Source organism: Struthio camelus, chromosome 2 (genome assembly GCF_040807025.1).
Source record: "Struthio camelus isolate bStrCam1 chromosome 2, bStrCam1.hap1, whole genome shotgun sequence".
Classification (NCBI taxonomy): domain Eukaryota; kingdom Metazoa; phylum Chordata; class Aves; order Struthioniformes; family Struthionidae; genus Struthio; species Struthio camelus.
This window is the reverse complement of record NC_090943.1, coordinates 159,939,891-159,957,209: the sequence shown is the minus strand read 5'-3', so window position 1 is coordinate 159,957,209 and position 17,319 is coordinate 159,939,891. Positions and strand designations below refer to the sequence as shown.

Below are 17,319 nucleotides of genomic sequence, written 5' to 3'. Positions count from 1 at the left end.
GGTAACGCTCTGATGTATATGCAACACCGCAGTGGGGGAAAAGGTAGCTTTGAAGTACTTCATGTAGAGCAAGTTAAGTAAACACCTTTAAATAAAGCTCAGCAGCCCTCCAAATCCGTACAGGGTAGTTACGGCTCTCTTTAGCATGTCCTTTGTGTATCTTCAAAGTGGTCGGAGAAATCGGCCGTAACTTTGCAACTCAATTTGTATCCTTTGCGACATTTTATGACACCTTCCCCAATAACCATGAAGCAGCACAGTGACATGCACTGAAGGGAATTCCCTGGCACATCCTCTGCTGTCCAAATGGAAACTGCACAGCCTAGATTTAATTCAGGCTTCAATTTATTTCTACTTATAAAGCATTTTCCAGATCAAATACGGCGTATAAGCGAAAATCTCAGTCAACATCTCCACTGCCTTCACCCTCTCTTGGTCACGAGCTCTCACACGTCAGGTCCCCACTCAGGCACAGAAATTCCTGTACTTAGAGCAGTCTGTGCTGCAGGTAGCTCTGTAATGCTCGGCTCAGAGACGAACAGCGCTCAGAAATGTTGTTATTGATGGAGGCTGTATTCAGAGTGTATTTCTACTGGCCTCAAAGGGGTTTCAGGACCCCTTATTTTACACGTGTTACAAGGTAGACATCATTTGCCAGACCCTTTAATCATGACTGTACAGAACTTCCCTAAACCTATAGCACCCGTGGACCAAATTTGACCATCAGAACCAAGATGCTCGAACCTCCTCTGTTGCTAAAATAAAGGCATAATTTGGTTCTGGAAGTTTAAGGCCTCTCCTCAGTTTGCAGCAGAAGCTACCTACAAATCTGTCAAGTGTCTAGTCTGTACCCTGAATAGCTCTGTCAAGTTGTATGATTGGTAAGAAAAAAACCAAGGTAGACTTTTACTGTTGGGGAATGCAAACAAATAGGAGGCAGTGCTGCTCATCCCCTTCAGGTTGGTGCATATATTTTTAATTAAAGCATTTATGTAAATACAGATGCAAATTAAGTTCAGCATAGCATCTGGCAAATTACTATCAGAGCCCTGAGGCTACTAGCAAGTTACTAGCATGAGCCTCCATGATGTGAAGGTACCAGATCCAGTCTTGGTCCAGAGGCTGCATATTTTATTTGGTTTAAATTGATGGTAAAGCACTGTATTGGTGCATACATAAGAAGTTAAATAGTCTTCCATTGGAAAAAGCTCTAAGGAGGTAAACCAACTTCATTAACATCCATCCTTCACAAAGCCTATGTCTAGTAAGAAAAAAAATCTTTGCATTTTGCATTTCTGCAACACCTATCAAAGGAACGCAAAGCACCTCTGATATGTTAATTAATCCGCACTGTCCCCAAGGAAGATCTTTTTTAAAGATGGTTATATGGAATCTGCATTATTCTCTCATTTGCCACAGGCTCACAGGAGGAAAAGCCATAGAGATCGAATCTGGATCTATGAGCCTTCATTCCCTGCTCCTCCATGTCCTCATCACGAGAACTCCCTCCCCAAAAATCACAAGAACTCACTCACATCAAAGAGGCGTGAACCTCTTTGGCCTAGATATCACCGCCTCAGAGTAGTGTTAACTTCAGAACCTTGTTAAAACTATGAAAATGTGACTGTACGAAAAGGAAAATAAGGGAAAACAAATCACAAGGGGAGAAAAAAACTTTTGAAAATGGAAAGAATCTGGGGATAATGCTGAAAGGATCTTGTCTCTGGAAAATGAAAAGGCATGACCACGACAATTTTTATGGTAATGGCTGCATCAACTTTTGCTGATTACTCCTCATCTCAAGGTGCACTTCTACCTTTACGGCCTTGTGACTGGAGCTCAAGTCCCTCTTCTTTCAGAACCCTGCACTAAGATCAATGCTTGGGAAGAGGTAGTAGCTCCTAAGGCTTAAGCGTCCACTTAACTTGATCAACATCAATGATACTTAAGCACATGCTTAGCATTTTCCCTGCAATACCTTTGTAAATTTTCCGTGGTATGAAATTTTCCACCCATACCGAATGAAGTGAAATCATATCTCCGATTTATTCAGAACAGATGCAGAAGTTCACTGAAAACAATTGTTCCTGGTGACAAAGTACAGGAAAAGAAAATGCAGTAAGGTTTACAGTCATGTGGGTGCATTCACATTGTAATAAGATGTGATGCATACATCACATATAGACTATGACAACATTGTTTGGAAGACATTTGTAACGAGCAGTTTGTGAACATATGGTCACATATTGGCCCCTGTGCTCAAAACTAAAAACAAAACAGAGGGACAGGAGCTAGAAGCACCAAGCCACAGACCTGCTGTTTGCATTCCTTTGCCCTGGTATCAGTTATAATGACTGCATATTGATTTAAATGCTTTGCTTTGTTTATTTGCTTTAGTATTTTGCTTCAAAAATCAATAAACAGGTAAAAATAGCAAGGGTTGTTTTTGAACACTGGCATGTCAGTATTAAATCCTATAGTAATGATGAGGTCACAGCGGCAGAAAGTGTGAAAATTGCAGCAGGGGCAGAGGGAGAACACGGGAAACAAGATGTTATTAAGGACATCACATTCAGGTCCTGGGATCTATCAGGACAGGCTAATCATGAAAGCATCGTGCCATGGGAAGGGGGGAATCCCTGCTCTCCAATGCTCTAAACAGACCTGAGATATACTTGCGGGAAACTTGCTGGATAGCAGTAACATTTCAGGCTCACCTCCTCCGTACTGCTTTTGTATTTTGGCAGACCCTGTTCTAACAAAAGCATTTTTTGGGTCCCCTTTGCAGGAAGGAAAAATGCCGACTTTCACTGGGAGGAGAAAACCTGTTACCGAAGATGACACATTTCCCATTCTTATTTTGGGAGAAAAATCAGCCAAAATCACGGCCTCGCCACATACGTGTTTCAAGTCCGAACTCTCATTCTTCACAGAGGCTAAGCTGGGGAGCCTGCCGTTTTCTTGCCAATATTTACCTCTCGGTAAACTTTTGTCTAATCTGGGACTTAGTCGCGCAATTTCAGTAGACTGAATTACTGCACTAGTTTTGACAAAGGTAGCAGGTAACTTTAAACATAGAAGCAAACAGATAATAAGAGATATTCAAGTCTGATGCGGCCTTTGCCATTCACATGCTGGCACATCCTTAGGGATCCGTTCGGAAACCAGCGTGTTCTGTACTGGACTGAGAAACCCAGCTAGTCAGGTAATAACTCAAAACACAGGGACGCGGGTGCACCAGAGCAGAAGGACAGGCAAGAGGGTAAGGCCCTGGCCAGGGCTATGAGACAGAAAGTTTTCAATCTCGGCGTGAACTTGTGCAAACCATTTTCATTGCCCAGTCCTTGTATGCATGATTTTTATAATAGACGTTTTCTATATCACAGACATTGGGATGGAAAATACCCAGACAAGTATCAGGTGCTCTTTTCTCTGATTCTGCACTGAGGCTGAGACCAACCTCGAGGTGTTTTTTCGAGCAAAGAAATGTGGAATTCTAAAAGGCTGGGGAGGAAGAAAGGAACAATATTTCACCAAAGACTTGTAATAGCAATGTAACAACATAAGCTCTTAAAGGAAGCCAGGGTAAGTAGTAAAAATCCAGTAGCGTTATCAGTCTTTTAAGACTCCAGGGTTGAAGCTGCACTGAGAAGCGGGAGCTGCTCTGTCCAAGAGGTAAAGCTGCACTTTGTTTCCTCTGTCTGCATTTTTCCCCCACTTTTTATTTTTGGATCTTGCAACATTATCCAGTATTACATCACAGGTGGTTAGAATAACAGCTGTCCGTGCCCCGTTCCAGAAGGTGGAGGGGACATCAAAATCAGCTTCTCAAGGAAGGCCAGTAAAAAACAACATGCAACATTAAAATGTGGTTTTCACTTCTCTCCTACTGAGAAGGATCTGCAAACACACATTTTAAAATTTATAGGAACTAAGACCACAATGACACTAGAAGCACTTTAGCAGCAGAGGAATACCTATATAACATGGGCAAAATGCTACCGTTAGATAGAGCTATTGCAGCAAAACTACGTTCTACACCAGCGTAGCAAAACTTCCTTGCAGGAGTGAGAAAGGGTGTTTTTTTCTAATATAACCAAGCCTTCCCTTGGTGCTATGCCAGCACAGTTAAGTCACTCAGGAATCACACATCTTCACGCTTTTGGCCAGTACAGCCCTGCTGGCAGAAGTCTGTAGTGTAGGCATAGCTCAACCCTAAGCTATTTTCAGAAGAAAGTGAGATGCGATCTAACTTTCCAGCATACATTACAACCTGCATTTTAGAAAACACAGAAATCAACCTTTGTTCCTTTCCACGCGGAGCTTCTCAGTCCACCGAAGGCAGAGACTGTCAGATGCTGTAAAGGAAGAACTAAGATGCTGATGCTATGAAAGAAAAGCTCTTATAAAAAGCCCAAAGGCCCCAAAAGCCAATTTTCATTGATACACAAACTCTATATTAACACCATTTTGGAAGAGGATTCGGCACCCTGAACGAAGCCATAACGCTCACGACTTGCACGCTGCCCTGCAGCATTGATGACTCTGGCCCTGTCACATTACGTTAGTGCAGAAGTATCAGACTACACAGCATGGAAGTAGCAAGACAACTTTGCACTCCTTAAGCCAAGGCAAGCACAAGAAGTCAACAGTATCAGTGAGGAAAAATGAGAAATAACAAACCTCAAAGAATCACTAAAATCTTCTGAAAAGGGCAAGTCTAGCAGGTCTTCCATGACAGCTCCATCCTGGACTTAACCAGGACCCATCTTATATAGCCAGGGGATTAGTTCCCCCAATTTCTATCCATAAATTCTGCAGCTGCGAGGCTGAATTTGCCCTTTCTCCCTCTTAATCTAGCCTTGGATAGCATTTTCCTCAATCGTCTTAAAGACTGTCAGATTTTATCATCTACCGAAGTGACTGCTGGTTGGAGTGGCTACAAATTTAAATGCCTATTTCGAGATCACCAAAATTTAAGCAGACGCTTTAAAACCTGGGTACCTCCCCAGGGACACAGGGCAAACCCGGATACAGCTAATGAACAGCTGGTTTTATCAAAAATGCTGCATACCCGCAAGTCTCAATGAACTAGTGGTACCCCACTGCTCACTTAGATGCTAAGATAGGAATTTAAAGGCTAAACTTTAGAAACCTCTACTCAAAAATATGAGCAATCATTTTTATCTTGACAGGACATGACAAGAAGACGCTGGCAACAAAGGGGAATGAATAATGAGTTGCAGTGTCCTCGAAAGTGCAGTCCAGTCCTCAGTCTGAAAGTACTGAAATCAGGCATTTGCCTAACAGTACACACAGATTCACATTTTCCTTGGAAATGCAGCCCCCGGCTCAAGTGACAAGCACAACACCCGTCTGGAATTTCTCTGGCTGCAGGCAGCTCTTCTTTTAGTTCAAGTTATGACATCAAGAACCTGAAGATGCTGTTTCCATAGCGAACTCTTCCCTTCTCCAGTTATTTTGTAGGATATAGTCAAGTTTCTACTTCCTGAAAGTATTAATCATCACTGTGTTTTATTCCATCAACGACACTTGATGACGGACACCTTTGGCAGGGACGGGACACAGCCCCCAATATTTTGAACTGCGCTAGTCTTCCAACGCAGCTCAGTAACAGAGGTTTTCCAACAACCCATACGTGTGATTCAATCCCAAATTCAGGAAGGAGCAACAATCCCTGTGCTGGGCAGACTCCTTCTGCCTGCCAAGGGAGAAACACGCAAAGGACTCCCAGGCTTATGAGGAGCTCCATGCCCCCAGTGGCATTAGGAGGAGAGACCTTCCATGAGACTGAGAACTGCGCATGGCGCTGTAACAGAGCTATCGGTAACTAAAAATGAATGATCTGCTCTGCAGCCTCCACTACTGCTATCTCTGGAAGAGCTGCACCAGCAAATGGCCAGAAATCCGATTTCAGCATCTACCCATCCTCTGGCTTTTAGAAGAATGGCTTCAATAAATAAAGAGCGACAGGGGTCACTCAAGATCCGGATGCTATTGCTGTGTCAGCAGAATCCTAGCAGTCTTCCCCAGAGAAAATGATACTAGTTTTGAGAGCAAAGCCAGGCTGCATTCAGCTTCTTGCTAGGATATCCTGGAGACCATGTGACAACGGAGTCTCACCAGGAGCTGCTGCAGTCACATGAGGTGCGACACAAGCCAGTTCTACCATGGGTTGTGGTTATCACCGGGCTGGATTAAGCGCACTTGTCACCTTGTCCTGGCAGTATAAAATTAAAGTGTTAAGATAATCCTTCAGATGGAACTTAGGTGAAGGAAAAGACTTTGAAACTCTATCCTGGATCCATCTAACAGCTCTGTCAACTAAAAATAATGGCCCCAGGAGAGAAACCAAGCTTCCTTTGTAATTTGATATCATGTGGGATAAAATATTTACACTCTGTAAAAAATAACAGCGAAACAGTTCTATCAGGAAACGTTCCTGATAGAGACCAATTTTGCTGCCTGGCTCTACTCCAGCGCTGTCTGTAAGTCCGTAAGTTGGAACAACATTAAAGGCTGGTTGTTCCTGAAATGCTATCCATCTTCCAAGTGCATAGGAGCCTTTTTACTCTAGAGGATAGGTACACATGGAAGATATTAAACTTTGTACAGACTAGTCCTCACTTCTGAAGTGCAGTGACACTTAAGAGACCAGCGTGCATTTACCTGTTCTCTTTAAAACATATCTATCTCTCTACTTCACTTAAAAAAAAAAAAAAAGGCCTCCCACATTTATTTACAGCGTTTGCTCTGCAGATGGCTGTGGGAAAGAAATATAGATTCTAATCTGCCTGGCGCATCACCAGCTAAATTGCAATTGGGATATAGTGGACAGACTCTTTATTGCTGCTACATGTAAGTGACAGGAAGAACATAATTTTATCTCCAAAATCTGGATAAAGGAAAAAATAGCTTTCCTGCTGCTTCTTGGTGCAGGAGGAAGCTTAAACAACTGGCACCGTCCTAGGGAAAGCACTGCTCAAGACTCACCTTCATCTCGGTGACCACGCAGCAGCTCTGTCTTGCAAGGGAAGAGAACACCTTGTAGCATTGGCTTCGGACAGAGGTTTGGCAATTCTACTGAAGTTTCTAGTTCTGTTTCAAGACCCACGTTCAGCGAGCCGGTACCTAATCCTGCACCTACGAAGAGCTGTGAGCAGCTTGGCTGCACCGCCAGCGTCCACGTCGGAGGCTCATTCAGCTGCAAGCAGAGGGGTTGAGGGCACAAGCACTCCTGCCCCGACACAAGTCCCTGTGACAGAAGGACATCGGTTGGGATCAGATTCCCTCTCTCAGCCCTTGCCTCCACAAGAGTCGCAGCAGACTTCTCTCAGCCTACCTTCTGCAAGGGCTTGGCTTGTTTTGTAGCATCTACGTCTAATTAGCAGATCAGGCAGCAAACTTAAGGAGAGCAGAGAAGAGTGATGGAGCCACCTCTGGTTGGATCTGTTACACAGGGACTCAGCAGTGCCTGGGATGCAGCAGGTGAGTCTGAAGCCCGTCTGTGGTTCAACGGGTCTACTTGGGCTTGCGCACCCCATTAGACCCAAGTAGAATAAAAAGCAGTGGTGGGGGGCAGGAGAAAGAGAGCTCTCAGGACACTGCAGGACACAAAGTTAGGGATGCCCGCAGGAGGAGTCATTCAAGTAACAGAAGAGACCTTCAACTGCTCACTGGTCTGAATCCACCCCCTTTCACACTACCCAGAGTTCAATCCAAAGTACAATTACAGTTTTGGCGAAAAATTTCCATCCTCTACTGGCTTCCCATTGCTTGGCTTCAGACAAATAGTTTAACCTTTGTGCCTCAGTTTCCCTATCTATACAACCTCCCCCAGGTATAACATTTACATCACAGTGCTTGTAAAGTACCTTGCAGTGAGAGGAAAGCACTAGAGGAAGTACAGATCACATGTAAAGTAGCCAAAACTCTGCTAAGAAGATAGACAAGACACCAGACTAGGTTAGTTTGGTTATGAATCTGCTGTGTTACAGCAGGTCGCTTGAAGAAACAGCTCAGTGAGGGACGAGTTGAGTCACTGACACTTCAGCAAACTGTCTACTGCAGGCAGGCTGTTTGACCCCTACAGCTAGACATGCAGCGTAAGCTCAGGAAGCCAAAAAAAGAGAGAAGCAGCTACCTTCTTCATATTCATGAGCTCTTTAATAATGCTCAACAAAACTTGGAGGCATGTTCTTTGCTGTTGCTCCTGCCCTTTTGCACAGCGAGCAAATCATAAATTTTTCAGGGGAAGAGTCCAGAAAATTTGCAAGATTGGTCCTAGCCTTTTACAGCATTAATGAGCAGGCCATTAATAGTTAATGAAACAGCTGCTGGTGATCTCAGAGGTAAAGGCAAGACGAGAACACTGCGAACAGCAGTGTTTGCCCATTTACTACAGTGTGATAACGCGAAGGAACGGCTTGATCCTTTTATCAAATCCCCTCCATCACGGCAAGATGAGGGAGTTGATTGCAAGTCCTCCAACAGAACTGCACCCAACCTGTCTGGCCCAGTAGGTCATGCACCTTCACATGCACGCAGGCGAGCTGCCTCGCCTATGCTGTACGCCCTGCACTGAGCAGCCCCCAGGAAGGCAAACGGCCAAAAAGGGTCTGAACAGACTGTCCTGTCTGGGTATGTCTACCTTAGTAAAAAGACCTCAGTGCTACTTCTTACTTAAATCAGATACAAAAGCAGCATCTCAAACACCGGTACAGGTATGAAGACGCAATGTGTGCGTGCAGACTCATGTGTGCACCCTGCGGCCATGCACATGTAAAAATGCCAGTGAAAGGCATGGGAGTTTGGGCCTTTTGAAGGCATCTGCACTTCTTCTCGTTCAAAGCTACCCTTTAAAAGCCAAATTCACAATACAACCAGGAAGCTGATTTCAAAGAACATCTCCTACCACTCCTGCTTTTAACCTTGCATGCAGAGGGGACTCTGGTGGAAAGGCAGTTTTGCTTTACTTACTTTTTCAGACCTCTGAGTCAAGATCCCCTTATCTGTGTATTCACAGCCTGGAAAGTATGAAGCATCCCTCAGTCCTCACTGGTTGGTAACTCCACCTAGGAGGAGCTTTGCCTGAGCAAGGGAACCAGGTGGCTGCTGCCTCGACATGCTGCCATCAGCAGTCCTGACTTGTATCCCAGGGCAGGGGTAAAACAAAAGAGGGCAACAGGCAGAACTGGGTAAAATTTTGGAAGCTGATAAAGTCCTTTTCCTTCTTTTTACTGTTGCCCGTATCACTGATTTAAGGGATTCGTTAGGCTGGTTTCCCATGTGACCATGCCATGTATGTGTACGTATGTATGAGATTCTACCAGTCCCAGTGCTACGTTTTTTAACTCTCTGGCCAGTGTTCACCACATTTGACAGAGGTCAAACCTTGAAGATGTTAACTTCCTACCAGTCTCATGCAAACAGGCAGGCTTGGAGGAGAGCTCCCTATTAACGGTACCATTAAGGGGAGAGCATGCAGGGTTAGTCTGATCCCTCTCCAACTCCACAGAGAAACTCAAACTTCAAATCCACTGCAAAACAGGCTACATCAGTTCTGCTGCTCCCAGAAATTATCAATATTCTGGATTTCTGCTCAGATCAGACCTGGACTGTCAGAGATGAAGTTTTTCCTACCTCACAACTGAGAAGGGTCTACAAAAAAGCAAGAATTTGTAGCGCAGCGACTCCCAGAAGACCCCTGAAAGGTTTGTGGAAGCAACCTGCAGGTCTCGCTTTCATACAAGTGTTCTTAGAGCAAAGTGCAAAAGTTTGCACTTTATCTGTAATGCTCTAAATTGATGGTCAAGAGCCTTAAAATCATTGGGAAGATTAAAAGAAGGAAAGTTTAATTTCAAAGTTACAGTTCTAATTCTACCCTCCAACATAGTGCTGTTAAATAGCTCTGGAGTCAAATGCACCTGCAGCATCTGGCCCTTTGTTGACTAATTACGATTTCCCTCATCCATCTGCCTGTACCTGTTGAAGAGACAAAAGGAACAACTCTCTTCTCGCAACACGTCATGTTCACCTAAAATATACGTGCTTCCGGACAAGCACTTCTTGGGATGATCTCTTCTCATTTCTAAAAAAAAAAAGGCCCCTGGTTTTGCCTGCCTTCAAACAAGACCCTGCCTATCTCATTTCAATGAAGATCAAAGGTGGCCTTAATAGATCCTCACTGTATTAAGACTTGTAAATCACGAGTTTATTATGTTAAATCTCTAGTAATCGTATTATTCTGTAATTTGATTTAAAACTATCATTTGACAAACATGCCTTGAAAAGAAATTACTATTTGGACTTAATAGTAAAGTACGTAACTAGCAATAAATGTATAGTGTTTCCTTTTAAAACCCACGACGTGTACCATTCCTTCATGCTTTAAGTGTGGAGCATCTTAAAGTTGTTATAAGCCTTGATTTAAAGACTTTAATAGCTTGAACTGTTTAAATCACATTAAGGATGAAAGTTCACATGTGAAAGAATCCTGCCAAACCCAGATGTGCATCGGGCTTTTCCTCCCCCTAATACCATATATTTTACATATTTTAAGAATGAATATTTTTAAAACCACAGACAAGCCAAAAACAGTTTCATGACTAAAAAATTACCCAACTTCAAATGTTTCTTAATCAGCTTCCCATGTTAGTTGTCTCACTGTTTTATTTTTAAAAAAGGAAAAAATGTAATGAGACTCTTCATTTCTTTTTCTCTTCTGCTAGCTACATCATGAAAGTTGCAATACTAAGTATCTGCTAAGCTCACTCTCTCCGACTTTGTGAATGCTTCCCCCCCCCCCCCCCCACTGATTTTAAAACACAGCAAATGGACAAAGACCTTCTAGGGCTAGCCAAAAATGAATCAAGTTGCAACCCAAACCAAGCCAAGTGGCCGCAGCAAAAAGTGAGCAATGTTTCAGTTTGAGTATCTGTACGCTGTAAAAGACCAATAATGAACCATGGCAAATCGCAGTCCTTTTTCTCCGCTGCGCAGGCCAGCAGTAATGAATCTGAGCGGAAGAACGGTCTCCCAAGTGGCCTGTGCCAGGAATCGGGCATGAGAGGTTTTCCAGGGGGAAGCTATTGCAATGCCCAAAGGCATAAAATAAATTAAATGGGACAGTAACATCGCAGTGCAAGGTGGTGGTCCCCATCCAGAGATACAGCAGGAAGGTCAGGAGGAGAGCGAGAGGGAAGAAATGAAACGATTGTCTCCACAGGCAATAATAAAATGCAGGCTGATTTAAAAAAAAAAAAAAATTAACAAAAGCACATTAGAGGACAACGTGAGCCAGCCTGAGCAGTCCTACAAGAGCAGTGCCCGTCGCTGCTGTCAGTGAACAGGCAAATGGAAAAGGATGCATCAAGTCCAAGGCAGTTAACTGAAACAAATGGTCGTATCCCAACCCTGAAACAAATGGTCATATCCCAGCCCTGTCTGCAGAAATCAACAGAGAGAGCAAGCTCAGGCAGGAATTCAAAGGTCCACCGCTGCATGTCGACTCCTTGCGCAAATCCAGAATTTTCAAAACGGAGCAAACTCCACTTTCCATGGCTGCAAACAAGAAGCTCTTTCACGTAGAAGGGAAGCCTGGCAACACGGCACTCACGACTCTCGCTACAGTGATGGACAGCCTCATCTTTCCAGACAACACCGCAGTGCCAGGAGTGGCACCTTGGGCAAGCCGGCTGCCCAACAGCTCGTAACCCCTGAAAACCCAGGTCTGATTCAACACAGGGCACCACCGGCGGCAGCCTCAGACGGAAACGACCCTCTCGCCACGTCCCGTCACGCTGCCCCAGCAGGCGCCCGCAGGGACACCGAGCCCTCCACCGTGACGGCAGGGTGGGAAAAGGCGGGCGAGGGAAGAAGGGAAGGAAGTGGAAAAGGATACCGGCAAGAGCCCACAAAGAAATTAAAATTGCAAACCATGATCTCCACAACTTACTTCCTGCTGAACGGGAAGAGCGAGAACGACACAGGCCACTCGCAAAGACGCAGAAATGAAGCGGAAAAAGGCGTTCAGGTTCCAGGAGATCAACCGCAAATCCGCCAAGTCAGCACTGGGCTCTTCCGCTCTTCCAGAAGAGACGGGCGAGAGCTCAGATGGTCTGGCGGAGGCGGCCTTTCCGCCGCGGGTTAACACCTTGCGTCCGCCCGCGGGAGCCCGACGCCTGCCGGCGCCCAGCGGCGCCCACCCCAGCCGCCGACCACGAGGCTTCAAACAGCCTCTCTCCCTCTCAGGAGACAGCTTCACCCAGTAAAACGTAAAAATAAGGCACTTTTGAGATAAAGGCTAAAACAGAGGATAACGGGACAAGTCATACTTCAAGTATATTCAGGCTGAAAAGCGGGATACCGAAGAGCGCTAACGTTTTCTTCCGTGCCTGACGAACTGCGGATTTTGACGCTGGTGCTTGCCCTGAGCGACCTCCCCCCCAAACCACCTCTGTCGCCCTGGCCTGACCGCAAGGCGCGCAGAAGAGCGGCCAGCAGACGGGCACAGAGCGGTCCCGCAAAACCCGTGTTTTAACAAGAGCAAAATCCGGGGGACACCTCAACTCTAAACAAACAGAAGAGGCCAAATCAAGGCGAATTAAAAACCAACCAGCCAGCCACACCGAGCCGCTCCCTCCACGCACGCCCTTCTCCCTCTTCGCTCTAACTGCGTTCAAAACGCAGGCGCAGCCTGGGCCTTCCCCGTGCCGAGCATCCCAGGCGGACGGAGGGCAGTAAAACCTCCCAAAGGAGATTCCCCCACCTCCCCACCTTCTCACCAGAAAAGAAATCCCCCCCCCCCACACACACCCTGCCAGGACCTGCGGCGGCGACCGCGGCGGCGCGAACCTCCCGCTCCGCGGGCGGCCGGCCTGGGCGAGGGCCTGCGGCCCGGCTTAACGCCGCCACCGCGAGCCCCGGCGCCGCCTGCCTGCCCGCGGACGAAACGACCCCGCCGGGCGCCATCAAACGCTGCGTCGCGAAGAGCCGGGGCCTTGGGCTCGAGCACGCGCGCGAGGGTTTCCGGCTCCCAGAGCTTTGGAAAAAATAAAAAATAACAGAAAGGGGCTGGGCGGCGGTGAGGGATGAGGAGCGGACCCCGAACGTCGCTCCCATCCGTGACCGCGAGGTCACCGCACCTCCGTTTCAAGCCGGTAATATCGCGCGGCACCACGGACGGGACAGGCTGCAGGAGAGGCCGGGGAGCGCCCGACCGCGGCAGGCAAACACGCGCCCCACGAAGGGCTACGGAGGCACCCGTGACGGAGGGTGCTGGCGCGGCGGCTGGCGCACGGAAGGGGCATCGCTGTGGAAAAACGCGGCACGTTTTACTCAGCTTCGAGAGCGCCCACGATCCCCTGCGACAGATAGCCCCACCGTCCGCAACCTTCAAGGAAACGAAAACAAAGCCTGGAAGGCGACAAGCACCGAAGCCTGCAAGAGCAGCGTGCGCCGAGCATATCATTTAAATAAATCAGATGCCGGGGAGACAAAAAGACGAGGCAAAATTCCCCGCAGCGCCTGACAGCTTCGTGCTCAAGAGGATGACGAAAAAAACACAACAAAACATATTTGCTTTAGAGGTGGGAGGCAGAGAGAGGGGTGGGGAAAGAGTCGTGTCAGAAACATCTCAGGCCACAAACATCAGGGTTTTCCTTCGTTTCGGGCGAGAGCGAATCAGCAGCCCTCCAAGAGCCAGGGAGCAAGCGTCGGCGCTGCCAACGCTACCTGCTGCTTGCTGACTTCCCGCGAGCGAGCGTATGCCAAACCTCCCAGGACCGCTTCCCGGCGCCTCCATCCCTGCAGTCTTTGAAAGCTCGAAAACGTCCTACTTCCAACTTTTTACTCTTGGGTTTTCGTCCAAGTGAGATTAAAAAGAAGAACGAGTATTTTCCCACTTCTGCCATTTGAGCGAAGCGTAACATTAAGTAACTGAAACTAATAAGCATGACATGTAAGTTTAGAGATTAAAAAGGAAAATCTCCAAAGCTTGGAGCGCGAGAAAAAGGCACACGTACGCTGAAAGCAAGGGAAAGGGCCACAGATTTCTTGAGAGAGATTAGTACTGTATCAGACCTCCCCGAGGGTGCCTCCAGCACCTGCTTCTTTTGGGTGCTTTAAAAAAAAAAAAGGATTCTGTTTAAACAGGAAGGAATCACATTTTTTCCACATGGCTTTGGTCGTAAGAGATGCTCAGCAGGTCTCTGACTTCTTCCTCCGCTCACCAGACTGGACAGGAAAGTTAAATAATCCTGAACTTGAAGCTTCCTCAGTTATTGGTCATTGTCTCCACACAGGCGAGAAAAGCGCTCTCCGTTTGTTTTTCTGTTTAAAGCTCCAGTGAGTCAAATATGCAGCCTTAGCATTTACCAGAAATTAGTGGAACAACAGACAATTAAAACCAACAGAAGAAGAGAAGCCAAAATCTACAGGTAATTCGAGGCTGCAAATTTAACAAGTATTTAGAATCTAAGGGGGAAAATAGGGTCAGGACAGGAAGAATGGGAGGAAAACAGGAAAGGCAAACTGACATTTTGGGCCTGTGATGTGCTAACTTGGGCATGGAAAGCATTGTGAGAAGTTTCCACCGTGCCCCTCCAGCTGCTCACATAAAGCTCATGGTCCTCGCAGTTGGTGCCAGCTGAGACCACACTGTAAATCACATCACTGCAATGCTGCAAGTCAAAAAAAATCTCTTAAGAAAGGAGAGAGCGAAGCAGAGGGTTGTTTATAACCCAAATTGTTTCAGGGCACTCCACAGCTAAAGGGACAGGGAAGCGGTGTAACACGAAGGAAGTACCTTCATTTTTTCAGCTTTGCCACTGAAGCCAGTACTGGCGTGGAGGACGAATTTCAGGGCTAGTCTCCTAAGTGAAGCACGCTGCGCTTGGGTCAGCTAAAACCAGTCTTGAAGAAACACCGAGAAATGTATAGAGCCACTTGTGTTTGGGCCACGATTCTCTCTATTCGTGTCTACCACAGACCCTTACGCCTCCAACACCTACTCCTGTACAGATGCCACCAAATTGTGCTTAACTGAAGCATTAAAAAGGGTGTCCCAGAGAGGAGTGCTGATGTGCAGACATCAAGAGCTGAAAAACATATGGCAGCAGATAGCTTTGCACAGGAATAGTGTGGTCACGTCTGTGCCACAAACGTTTGCCACGCGGTTGTATCACCCAGGGGCAGCATTTGTCACTGAGGTACCTGTGCTGACAAAACCCACATGTAGAAAAGCCGTTATTTCAGTAAAAGGGCATTTTTTGGCTGATGTCACCTATCAAACTCACCACACAGGGTCAGGGCAATAAAGGCACAACCTGCAAATCCACGCCAGGAGCAAGCTCTGCCTGTGTCCAACCTGCACATGACCATTGGAGCCTGCTCAGGGGCTGAGCCGAGTCTTCCCAAAGGCTCCCCCCGCAGCAGACTTTAGTCAGCCCAGGGCTTGTCAGCAGCGTAGACGGCAAGCGAGCCTGAGGACGAACGCGGACCGTGGCCTGCTCGGTAGTACCCACTGGTATTTTTTAACCTGTGGTCTCTGAACTCATGAAAGGGGCAGGTGGGAGCCCACAAATTACTCTGAAACGTCTGCAGAAGTTAGCACAAAAGGTGAGGCACCTGCCGGCAAGCTGCACTTTGCCAAGTCACATCCCCACCGGAAAGTTTGCACGGGATTCACAAACTGGAGAAGATAAAAGCTGACTGGTGTAAACACAGCTTGAGGGATTCGTTGCCAGAGCGACTTTTCATTCTCTACACAAGTCCTGCTTTCACCGTCCAAGCACATATGATGTGCATTAGGCCCTACTTGTAAAAGGTTGTCAAAACTAGCTGAAAGCCCCCCTCCACTGCCAACGTGCGATTTCTAACCACGCAGGCTTCAACCTTCCTTCCCGATTTGCTTCCTGACCCTTTCTCCCGTCTCCTGTCAAACCTCCAGATGGCAAAAGCTGCCCTCTCCCGAGCGCTGACACAAAGCTTCCCACTGCCGCTCTCGTGGGCTGAGCAGCCTGTCTTGGGGCAGCACCAAAAAGCTCAGGCACGTGCTGTCTCATCTGTGCATTTAAAAGACTACTTCGCCTCAGTCTCTGTGGAGTTGATAGCACAATCCATGTCGTCAGCTATCAGAAGAAGAATCGCCAGGGGGACCTTTTAGAAGCCCCCTATTGTTCACACCTACCGATGCCCAAACCTCCCCTGCTTACCTCTGTCACCCCCCCTCAACAAAACAACCAAAAAACAAAGTCACTCGAAGCTCCTCCAATCCTAAATATACAAAATCATCTCACATCGCCTTGCTGAGAAACCCCACATCGCTCACTTTGAGCAGATCTCCCAGCCGTACCAGCAGGCCCACAACACTAACTGTTGCACTTAAAGCGATGACTTCTGCAGTCAAACAGACACCCCAGCTTTCGTTTTAAAAATAAAAGTTTGGGGGCCTCACGGTTACAGAGAAAAGCTTGCAAAGTGAACTGTCTTAACTCACAAACTACAATGTTTGTTGAAAGAACCAAAAAATTCTCATTAAAAGAAACAACCAACCAAACAAAAAAGTAACTTATGATCTGTAAAGCCATGTCATTTTTGGGGAGGGAGGGCTGGATTTGTGATTTTTGAAATGCCCCAAAATGGCAATGCTGGTATTGAGCTCTCTTGACTTAATGTTTGGAGAGCCCTATTCACTTAATTCACCTTTTGCTACATCTTAACGGGCACCTAAACCAAACAATCAAATACTACCACATATTAAAAGTGTTTGTAACATTCTGGAGATGAACAGTTCTGCCAGCTTTTACATAAAAACCCAAAACTTACTGCTGCCCTGTGACTTAACCGTAAAATGACATCTAGTAAACGTCAGACCTGTGTATTTTTGAAAGGTTGATAAAATAAACTGTCAAAACCAACATTAGTTCCAGCTGACGTGACACATGTAAACACACCTTGACAGAACACCAGGAATTACTTTTACGGAATTAGTCTTTGTATTTTAGTGCTTATTTTTGTGCATTACGTACTTTAAATACTAGCAGATACCATCACGCTGCTATGCATGCTACAACCTTTGGTTTGCAGTTAACTTTTAGGGAAAAAACATACTTGCTAGATCATGCTTATGCTTGAAAGAAAAGTCAAAACTAAAATTACACTCTCGCCGCATACAAAGTAAATGCAGTATTGCTGCAGCATCACAACCCTGCTAGATATCCTAGGGAATTCAGCTGTGACACAGCTCATTTCTAAATGAATTATAATCAACATACTATTTTTATTTAATTTTGCTAG

At 46.3% G+C, this 17,319-nt stretch overlaps 1 protein-coding gene across 3 annotated transcripts in view; it reads right to left on the bottom strand.

Annotated features, from left to right (window-relative positions):
- The window catches only part of ZHX2 (zinc fingers and homeoboxes 2), an 80,024-nt gene that overhangs the window by 59,355 nt on the left and 3,350 nt on the right, over nucleotides 1–17,319 (bottom strand). Inside the window, exon 1 of one of the 3 annotated variants that reach the window (XM_009682785.2) lies at nucleotides 7,015–7,271. The exons of the other annotated variants lie outside the window; for them this stretch is intronic. The gene's annotated coding sequence lies outside the window, so the exon portion shown is untranslated. Of the gene's footprint in view, nucleotides 1–7,014; nucleotides 7,272–17,319 lie in introns of those variants that run through there. 3 annotated transcript variants of the gene reach the window in all.